Genomic DNA, 12,028 nt, shown 5'->3' on the forward strand with positions numbered 1-12,028 from the left:
ACTTGTACATGCCGTTGTGTTCCTGTAGGGATCGGTGTCTACAAATAACATGTACAATGGAGAGAAATACAAAATTTGTACCAGGTATCTTCGATAGAGCTACAAAAGAACAGAAAACGCTGAAAATATTGACCAGTGGAAAACGTGTCCCTCGAGTTTATAGAAGTAATCGTCACTGTACTCGTATCAAGAACTCAGAAGATGAGCCAAGGAAAATTGTACCATTTACAGTTGTAATTGGAGGACTGGATCGCATAACTTGTGTACTCGTAACGTCTACATGAAGGCCAGGACAAACGTAGTTAAAGGCTCTTCATTGGGTAACACGCTTGTGAAAATGGAGGAAATAGCATTGCAAAAAACCCAATTTTACCTATCCAAAGGCCATTTGTTGGTCCAACTCTCCTGATATCATCTTTGAAAACAAAAAGTATAAACCAGGACTAAGCAGGACTTAAGTATTTCAATAACCGACGAGGAGACAACAGTCGTAAAATAGCAATGAAAAGTATCAATTGTGCACTCATAACCATGTATAAACAATTAAAATGAAACAATTCCAGAACGTTTTCGTGTGACCATCATCAGTGGAACATCGTCACATAGTAAGAATCACTAAAACAGCCAGTTATATAGCTAGAGTAATATGAAAAGAAGCGTGAGAATGCAGCACAGCTAGCGGTTATGCATAACGCGTGTAGTGTGAACCTTTGCAGTCACTATCTGAGAATGGTAGCAGTAGATGAATGTGGCAGCTGTGAGTGCGTGTGAACAAAAACTGGTGAGTGCGTATTATTTGAAAAGTGTGAGTGCTACAACATTTTCTTTTTGCTTGCATAGAACAGGGTCACGTGTGCGAATATATACAGCTTCCAACACCTGCAACTGCTTAAAGAAACGCGCGCGACACTCGGCCAGACAAAGGTCGGGCAACAGTTATCTTAACGCGAATGGAGTATAATACAAAAATGGCTACCATACTGGACGACGGGTCTAAATTTGTGGAACTCGGTCCGGTTTCAACACATGATAAAACATTGGCTCGGGAGAAGGAAATAGTAACCTATCTGAAGAAACTCCGAGCAGCAAAAGACATAACAGAATCCGAGTTTTTCCGAATCAAGCCTATCGGTTCGGTTCGTCCGCGCATGTACGGCCTCCCCAAGATACATAAACCATCCTGCCCGCTTAGACCAATACTCTCCATGATAGGATCGCCCCAATACGATATATCCAAGTGGCTCTGCGGCATGATACAACCGGTATTAGAGCATTATTGTAAACACAACGTTAAGGACACGTTTGAATTCGTTGAAATCCTTCGTGACAACCCTATTCCGCCTACTGCCCATATGTGCTCTTTCGATGTTGTAAGCTTGTTTACAAACGTACCACTAGACGAGACAATAGATATCTGCGCGCGAAGACTATACCACAATGATGATGACATTGATCTTCCATGGTTACCGGAGACAGCATTTCGACGTTTGATGCTGATGGTGACGAGTGGCGTAGAGTTCTCGTTTGGTGATGTTATGTATAAGCAGACAGACGGTGTGGCGATGGGGTCTCCGTTGGGCCCGGTACTGGCAAATGTCTTCGTTGGATATTGCGAATCGAGAATGGACAAAATAAAGTGGCCTCAGTTGTACGTTCGATTTGTGGACGACTCATTTACCTATTTCGAAACAAGACATGACAGTGAAGCCTTTCTAGATGAGTTGAATGATGTCCACCCTGCATTACGCTTCACATGTGAACACGAGGATTGCAACAAATTGTCGTTTTTAGATGTACTCGTGGAAAAGACATGTGAGGGTGTTGTGACATCGGTGTATCGTAAGCCTACATTCACTGGTCAGTATATTATGTACGATTCATATTGCTCTTCGCAATACAAGACCAATCTAGTCCGAAACTTAGCTGACAGGGCAAGACGCATTTGCTCCGAGAGTAAACTGCAAGCAGAACTTGATTTCCTTCGCTCTGTCTTTCTTAAGAACGGATATCCAGGATCACTGTTAGCGAAACTACTCACGAACAATGCGCCCCGTAAGGAACTGACAATCGGCCCGGCTCCTTGTCGTGTCTTCCTGTGCCTGCCTTGGAAAGGCGCGGAGTCGACAAGGGTCAGTCGTATTGTCAAGTCTATTGTCCAGAAGACGTACTATGCAGTGAATGTAGTAACTGTCTTCACCACGATACGTTCGTTCACGGTGTTGAAGGACGTCCTGCCGACCCATCATTTGAGTCACCTCATTTATCATTTTGAATGCCGACAGTGCGGTAGTCGGTATGTTGGCAGGACGCTTCAACACTTGTCCGAACGTATCAAACAACACGTCCCATTGTCCTTGTTGTCAAAAGCGGCCAGGGCAGGCAGGCCAAAGCGTGGGAGGCCACGAAAACACCCGTTGCCTACTACTACGCCTGTCAGTATTACAACACAACCAGAAACGGATACAACACCGGACTCAACAGTAGCGCAACACACGAATCTGGTGTCACTCTTGACGACAACAACACGGCATGGGAGACCACCGGACGATCGTTCGTTAACAAACCCGACGGCGGTAACGGAAAGATCACCAGGAGAACAAAATGAAAATGGAGGAAAAACGAATCTGAGGAGAAGCCAGAGACTAGCGGAGACACGACTGAGAAAAATGGAGAAGGCGGAACCAGTAGTGGCAGGTGAAAGTACGGGCGCAGCAGTGAACACGTCAAGGGGAAAGAAGCGATGGCATGAGGAGATGGAGATGGAGGATGATGATGGGGATGAACAGGATGGTCAGGGGGAAAGCAAGGGTGAGCAGGAACAGGAAGTGGAGGATGAGAGTGATACGGACGAGGAGGAGTTCGACATCGACAAGAGCAAGTCTGCCATCTACAAGCATTTGGTGTCCAGTCCGGATTGTCGTAAGTTGTTTGACGATTCCTGGTTTAGTGTTATTTGTCGCGCGCGTTTCTTTAAGCAGTTGCAGGTGTTGGAAGCTGTATATATTCGCACACGTGACCCTGTTCTATGCAAGCAAAAAGAAAATGTTGTAGCACTCACACTTTTCAAATAATACGCACTCACCAGTTTTTGTTCACACGCACTCACAGCTGCCACATTCATCTACTGCTACCATTCTCAGATAGTGACTGCAAAGGTTCACACTACACGCGTTATGCATAACCGCTAGCTGTGCTGCATTCTCACGCTTCTTTTCATATTACTCTAGCTATATAACTGGTTGTTTTAGTGATTCTTACTATGTGACGATGTTCCACTGATGATGGTCACACGAAAACGTTCTGGAATTGTTTCATTTTAATTGTTTATACATGGTTATGAGTGCACAATTGATATTTTTCATTGCTATTTTAAGTATTTCACCTTATGAAATTCGCTAAAAGAATTCCAAAGGAGGGAAAATCATGAAAAGTTTGCAGGCAACCTACCTACACTAACGAGAACACTGCATTTCACACAAATCCATTATAAGTGGAGAAGAGGTTGGTGCGACTTCGGCGATAGTAGGGGAAGAGTGTGTTGCTCCCTACATGGGAGCTCGCGGTTTTCCTGACGACGTGAATTCTCACTTGACTGACTCACGACTGCCATCCAGACCACACGAGAAGTCCATCGGACCAGATCAAGGTGTGGGTCCTCTGCACTCAGTAGAGTCAAGTCGAGCGAGCTGCAACTCCCGGTGCCGAAAGGCGGGCTCATGCCCCGACATGGCTACTTCCCCTTGTCTAGCCCCCAAGACGAAAATGATAGTAGCCGACTGGCCGAAATTAAAAAAACCAAAAAAAAACAAACAAAAAAACCGGCCACTCGGCAAACCTGCAAGAAAGCACCACTCCCAGCTGAATATACAGTATTTCGGGGAATTTACCCCTCATCAGTTGAGCTTCAGTAGGCTGAGGAAGATTGTGCCTGAAGAGCACCACTTAAATAGTGGTGCTCTTCAGGCACAAACATCACCAGGGATACAAACTTACAGAGACGCTCCGTTTCCAGCGCGACAAACACCTCGTGAACACCAGATAGCAGCGTGAGTCAGTGTCGCGCATGGAGGTGCTGAACAATCGCTGAGGACCGTTGGCCATTCACAACGTTGTTGCCACCAAACCATCTAATTCGCAAGCCCGCGCTGGGGACAAAAATGCCGAAGTCGCACCAACTTCTTTTTCTTTGAGGTCTTCTGTACCGTTCAACACTTACGTTTAGCGCACAGAACAGCATCTGCCTGTCCTGATGTGGACTTGAACACAACTTCAGCTTCCAGATCGTAGACGAATTTTTTTAACCAAAGTGTGGCTATATTACTGTTCTGAAGTCTTCTTAGAATGTTCTGGAGAGACACGGGAATGGGAAATCAGAGAAAAACTCAGTACTACTCGGCCGATAGCTGTAGAGATGATGGCATCTGTACCACTCCCAGTGTATTAGCAGGCATAACCAAATTAATACCCCCCCCTCCGACGATCCGACGATTGAATCAAAGAACCAATGGGAATTGCACCATGCGTGGACGAAGGTGAAAATCCAAGAAAAGAACTGAATTGTCTTTTCTTCTCAGCCTATCGTTAAAAAAATTCACAGTTCGCGTGAGACTCGGCCAAAGGCCGAGTTTTCCACATCCGCAGGAACGCCACCACCCTCTTGGAACAAGGATCAAAGAAGGGTCCTACTTTAGGCCAATATTTCGACTTTCCTTACCGTATAACATTCATGTCTCAGTAAAGACTCATGGTTATGATTGCTTATGAGTGCAGATCCTTCTTGCCTACACGCCGTGCGCGCGTCTATGTATGAAGATGCGCGTGGCTTGATGGTGATGTTGACTTCTCTGCAGATCTCCGAAAAGTCTGTTGCGCATAAAAAAACACACCAGCAACCATTGTCGCTAACATCAATTATGTGCCTCATATTATACTCTGCTATAAATATTAACAACAGCAGAACAATGCAATGCATAAAAAGAGATGATTGTCCACACGTCGCCTTTTTAAAGAGCGGAACAATGACGTGATTACCAACAAAAGAGGAAGTCCAAACCGTTACCTGGAATAGGCAGGAAATACCAATGTTCCACAACACTTTTTTTACAAAATCACCAAAATACATGTACATGTACTTCCAAGTATAACTTATTCACAAAATAAAAGCCACCCTCGAAAATATAAAAAGTAATCTCCTCTTTGATTGGCAATTACATGCTATGGAATGTGGAATAAAAAAAGTTTCTACGTCAGCAAAGTTAAGTTGAAGTCCAGACTACTCCTCAAATTATGATTGTCTTTTCTTTCCTCAATTCTTTCCCTTCCCTTCCTTGTTCTACCGCTAAAATGTAGAAGAGGTTTCTTCATTAAATTTATGCTTTAGAAATACCCGGATACAGTACTTCGCAAGTGAACAATTAGAGAAGTTCCGCAAAACGAAAATGAGTACAAACTTTTGCTCTACGTCATGAAGCGAGTAACTTCGCCCGAAAATGTGCAGAACAAAGTTCGTGCGAAAAATCGAACACATTTTCGCAAGGCTCGCCACTAAACTTCGTTCAAATTTTCGTTTTGCTGATCCTTTCTAAATTATAAGGTGATTATTGTACTTTCCGGAATTGTGTTTCTGCTGTATATTACAGCTACATTGCAGTACGGGGAGCGAGGCATTGCTAACTGGACAAAAGCTCACGAACCTTACCTTCACACATGTAACCACCGCCTTCATTAGTCTTACATTTTGATCCTTGAGGACATGGGTCATCCCTGCACGCATCTAAAAAAATTGGAAAAGCAAAAATTATCTTTATCTATAGCAATGACGTGCATTGAACTCAGGGAGCACAACCTTTGTTTTCACGTGAACTATTTTAATGCACGTGAAGTTCACCATCTAATGTTAGGTGACTCGCCTTTAAAACGCTTGCATGCCGTACAGGTACGTCTCGTACTGATTTGTGCTGCTGTACCAGCCATTCATATGGTGCCATTGACAAGACAGTGTAGTCTATAGGTACATCCCTATTCAAAGAACAAAATTCAGATACTTATATAGCCGCTTATTAGGGCATTTTCCTCTTTCCTATTTGTCCTCAGAGACTGAGAGTATTGTGAGATGTGAAGCTTTCCAAACAAATTCCCGGTTTAGAACAGCGTTTTGTAAATACGGTTTAAAATGAAATTCGAGAACAATGCAACTCTTCAGGAAACAATCGCAAGAATAAGTCAAATCGTTCGACTAAGCAACAATTCGTGATAATAAAATAGATTAGATTGTCGTGCACCTTATTCGAAGTTCATTGCACGTGAGTGTTTTTCATGCAAAACAATACAATGTAGTTTACATAGCAGACTCAGCGGAGGACGTTCAGGTTGGTTGTAACTCTGAGTTTTATACCGCTAGGCAATCATCAGACAATGTAGTTTACAAGTCATTTTTAAAGGCTTTGCTTATGGTTTGCTACTGTATTACTATTATACTGATCTTGATACATTGTATATGTACGTGGAGCAAGAACATTTCCACAAAGACGAAATGTTATGACGCTTACCATTACAGGTATAACTGCCTTTGGTATTCAGACATCTTGATCCTTCAGGACATGGGTTCGTAGTGCACTCATCCCAATCTAAGAAGTTCAATGCACAGTCAGATCATTATTCAAAGCACAGAAATGTACTGGAGGACCAAGGTCAACTAATGTCTAGCATATGAATTTCAACAACCACATGTCATGGAATCGACCGCCTATGTACAGTGAAACCTATCTAAGACGACCGCTCAAGGGGCCTTCAAAACCTGGTCGCTGTTACAAGGTGGTCTCCTTATCCAGGGGCATTTGGCTGGAAATACCATTCTTTGGTGCTGGTTTCAGTGGTCTTCTAGGGCAGGTGGTCGCCTTATCCGAGTGGTCGCCTTGACAGGTTTTATTGCATGTAGTAGGATGACGCAGAAACACTGGAAATATTGGTTAAAACGTATTGGAAACACTGGAAATATTGGTTAAAACGTACTGGAAACACTGGAAATTTTGGTTAAAACTTCCTGAAAACAGAACGAGATGAACATTGATTTCACAAAGGCTTGATTGTGTTCAACACGCGTGGATTCGAAGGCGGTGAAGAACAGGGAAGGAGAAAAAATATGATAATATCATGGAAGAAATGATGAAAAAAGAATACTTTGAACTACCGGTAGTTGCAAGGCAGCTTCCTGAGGACTGTTGTGCGAAAACTCGTTCGAAGTATCCTTTTTCTGTTAGCCATCATTTGTGACTGATATGTCCTTTTCTCTTGACATAGACTGCCATGGGGTTCTTCGTGCTGGTCAACCAAGTTGATAATAACACTTACCTTTGGCACATACGAATGGTTTGGGTGTATCCGTCTGGTCCACACTGATGCGGGAGGTCTTGATATCAAGAGTGCCATTCTGCCCACGTTTTTTGTACACCCAAATGTTGTGTATTCCCTGTTGTAGGAGATTATTTATTTTATCCTGGAATCAAATGAATAGAGCACAGCCAATTTTGGTTAGCTAATCTATTCACCCACGTTTCGTCTTTCATGACAACATGGTGCGCTTAGGATGTTGGCGAGTTTCAAAGAAAACGTCATCTATTCCTTCATCTGCAAAATATTTCCTTTTTCTCATTGTCCGCAGACCGCAACCCAGCCACATACACATTAACATCACTTCTTTAACTTCAAGCTCCAAAACGGTCTCCTTACTGAGATTTAAATGTCTATTGCAATTATTTTATTTTCATTACTATCAGGTTCGGTCCAATGTCCTCTGCGCTGCTTTGTACAGTCCACAAAGGACGAAACAATTCTGTCCGCAGATTGAGCATTACAATAATTTATAGCATTCCTTGGTTTGAGGGAACGATGCAAAAGGGAACAGTGTACAGAAAAAATGACTGTCACCACCAGAGCTCGAACCAGGGACCTTCGTTTGAGGCCAGCGATGCTCCAACCACTGAGCTATGGTGTAGCTGTAACCCCTGCAGAGGCTGTTCAACATTTCCCTCAGATTACGATAATTATCATTCTTAGTTTAATATACATTTGAATCGCACTAAAAATGCCGTTTTGAGTTTTGAGTTAAGGAGTGAAGTTTCATACTCAACGTTTCCATTACGATCTTATTTCGAATATGGTTTACTTTCTTGACGCACGCGCACTCAAATGGAAATGTACAGCCATGTACGGTGTACGCAATTTGCGGACAGAACTGTTTCGTCCTTTGTGGACTCATCAGCGCAGCACAGAGAAGATGAGGCCGAACCAGTCATGTACGGATTAAACGAGAGAGCTTGAAAGCTCAGGACCCTCGCTGTGCCTTTTCGCCTAAGTCATCATGCATGGTATTCGAAATGATGGAAACGTCTTTTGCAATACAATGATAAAAATATCGTCCGCCTTCCCCACTTTTCTGAAAAACTGGACGATCATGAAATACATGTATTCCTTTGCTTGGCCTAACATGGCCTTACATGTTCCAATGAAGAACACACGCACAACCAACTTCATGACTAATACTGCGGAAGTCGCAACTTCTAAGTTAATATTCATTAGTTCAGGGTATGGAAAAGGGAAAGGTCTGAAGAATAAATTGACTATCATCACCAGGAATTGAACCGGGGACCTTCCTTGTCTAAGTTCGTTTTTTTCTCTTAACTGCATGCATTACCTTTTCTCATCCCCGTCCCATTACCCTCCCTGGCCTTGAGGTCACATGTTCATCTTATTCACAAGAGCTTTCTTTTTCCACATTTCTTTTCATCTGTGTCTCCTTTCCAAGTTTTTCCATGCATGGGTTACTTGGACGTCATTCGCTTCTTGGTCATTGGACATGTTCAAGCCGTTTGGCTTGTGAATTCAAATAAACTCAACCAATCAACCAACGCCAATCCCGTGAAACCATAACGTATTTACCAAAGCAGGATGACCACCTGAATTCGGAAAGTAAAAAGAACTCTAATTCAAGTGTAAGATTGAAATTTCTATTTACTACTAATTCCTACCTGATAGCACTGTGAGAGCATCAGCCGTTTATGAACGTTGATCCTGAGTAGCGCCATATGCTGATCAGTACAGGCACTGCGGGCACTTCTGTATGTAAGTACGTCGGTGCTGATGCTGATATTGAATCCCTGGCAGAAAGACGTCGACGCTGTTGAAAAACAGCAAAATGAACATAGTTATAGCACTTTCCCTTTTACTTACGCACTTGCTCTGGCATGAAAACCCGTACCGGGACCATCAGTAAAGCCACAGAAAAGGAATAGTTATTTTATGTGTTATAATACGGCGGCGTTTACACGGAGACGAAACGAAAAAGAACGGAATGAAAACGCGCTGGCCTCGAATCGTTTTCAAACCGTTAACACGAGAAGGGCAAATCGTTCTGAACCGTTTAGACAAAACTGAAAACGGTCGATCAGGCCGCTGGAGTGTTTTTTAAACATCTCTGAGCCTATTGTACGGGCAAAATAACACATTTTGTGAAGCATCAACACAATTACATAAAAGAGGCTGGAATTAGCCCATCCTGGCTTGGTGCAAGGGCGGGAAGTAACACGTTTGTTGGAGTTGGTACGTGCTGCCGGGCGCAAGTGTTGGATATTTCCCGCCAAATATAGTCCCGCGCGGAATGATTCCCATGACCGGTCTCCATTACCAATCGTTTTAGCTGTTTTCACGGTTTACACGAGAAAGAAAACTTTTTGAAAACTTCAAAATATTTTGAAGTGAGTTTTCATTTCGTTCCGTTTAGTTATCGTTTCGGGCGTTGTCGTACAACCGATAGTTGGAAACACAACGATTTCGTTCCGTTCCGGTCGCACTTCGTTACTACTGAGTCTGTAACAGAAAACAATTACTAAAGAAAATGCATGGGCACCTGGTGTGTATGCCATGTATCTCTCTTTATTTGGCTTGGGTGCACACGGGAAACTCGTTCCAGTCACTCATACTTGCCCTCTACCGCTGTTCATCCAGCCCCTGCCTCTATCGCGGCGCGGGCTGGATTACGTGGTACTGCCCTCGTACTCGTGCAGGAACCTGTACTTATTGAGTCAAAGCAATATTATTTTAAAGTGATACTGGTATGCTCATTAATGAGTGTGGGTATCTACCAAAGGTCAATCTATCGTATAATATTATGATCATCCTCTGAATAAATTTAAAAGAACTGCGGTCGTGAGCCAAGGACAAAATTGTAACGTGGAAAAATGGGGGCACAAGTTAGATTGTGCACGTCTGACAGTTCAAAATCTGGTTTGGCAGGTGGACTCGATCGCATAACTTGTGCCCGAATTTTTCCACGTTACCATTCTCCCAATAAATGAGCGAATACAAGGAAGAAGAACAAAGAACAAGGAACCAAGGAACTACAAGTTACGCTATACTGTCCACTGACACCACCAGTTACTAAACAATCAGCTCATGCGATAACATTGCACGACACTGACCGACGGTACTGACGTTCTACAACTAACTACAAAGTTCGACCTGCATGATGTCGACTGCTTGCGTGGCCTTCTCAAGAGGGCCAATGTTGTCCAGGAGACAACGGCTAAGCAGTCAACCATACTTTCTTATTTTAGCAAGGAGTAGTGTCCTGCCAATTTTCAGGTGTGTGTGCGTGTGTGTGCAAGAGTACATGTGAACATGTTCTCTGTTTTACTTTATCACTTTATCACTGTGTATATTTCTGGAGAACAGTTGAGAATATAAAGCCGTGCACCAAATGACACGGAAAAACCTCGCGTTTTGACGTATCATACATGCATGCAGTCGGGTAGGGCCGGGTCAGAGGGCAGGATTTCTTAATCCAGCACCCTCGTTAATCCAGCAGAAAACGCCGTAGCAAAAGGTGCCGGATTAGAGAGGGACCACGCAACATGACAATTTGTTCAATGTTTAGTATTGTGTGTTCCAGAACCGATTTTCAAGCTCCTTTGTTTTTCCCTTGATCACTTTAGTTCCGTATTTCCACTGATGATCGGAGCTTTGAACCTTTTTAAACCCTGAACAAATTGTCATGTTGCGTGGTGATGTCTGCGGCATTGATACTTTTCATAGCTATTATTAGCAAGTTAGCAGACCTTTCCGGCTCGAAAAACGTGGTATTCTCACCTTCACATTTCGGCACAACAGCCATGGCGCATAACGTGAGGAACACCACCAACGGCAGAAGTGGAACACCCGTGCTGAAACAGGTACGCGACATGTTTTCCTGCATTGGGAAAAAAAAAGAAAAGTCACCGAATCAGTATCCCCTCCCAACCTATCCTTATACATATATTATGTTAATTTTTTTTTTTTTACTACGTTCACATAACCAGCTCGAAAAGAATAAGGAAAGACAATGTTAATAATAGCAGCATGCTCTTTCACACAGATAGTCCACAAAACAACGCGTAGATCTAGGTGCATAGCAACAAATGTATGAAGTACATCAATACATCAACTCACTCGATACCTCTAACAGCTGATGAATTCACCGTTCAGCAGACAGGAAAGTGCAAACACACCAATACAGAAGTATAATACGCTTTCAGGTGCCTTGCCTTTCTCAGTGAGGAAGAAGGACGATGATCCCTGCCCCAGCAATTCTAGCAGACAGATAGATACCCTCTCCTGACAAACACCAAGGTTGTGTAGGGCGATAATGTTCGAAACCAAGGCCTTTATGTTTCTTGGTGTTGACGGTATTGGTCCAAACATGGGCTTGCGGGACTCGCGTCCGGACTCGCTTCCAAAAGTGGATGGTGATGGATTCGCGGGCACCAGGCCCTTGGCCTAGGCAGTGATCGCGTCTTGCCTAATATGGCCATTTGAAGTTGTCTTGTTGCATTATGTCCCCGGAAAGAGTGCTCAACATCTCTGGACAACTTACGGGTAATTTATTGCAATCGGGCGCACGACAACACCCCTCTAACTTGGAACGCTCAGGTAAGGAAAGATTCTAAGAGAGGAAGGAAAGCGCAATGAAGATGACTACGAGCTATGTCCCACGGCA

Source organism: Sycon ciliatum, chromosome 6 (assembly GCF_964019385.1).
Source record: "Sycon ciliatum chromosome 6, ocSycCili1.1, whole genome shotgun sequence".
Lineage (NCBI taxonomy): Eukaryota > Metazoa > Porifera > Calcarea > Leucosolenida > Sycettidae > Sycon > Sycon ciliatum.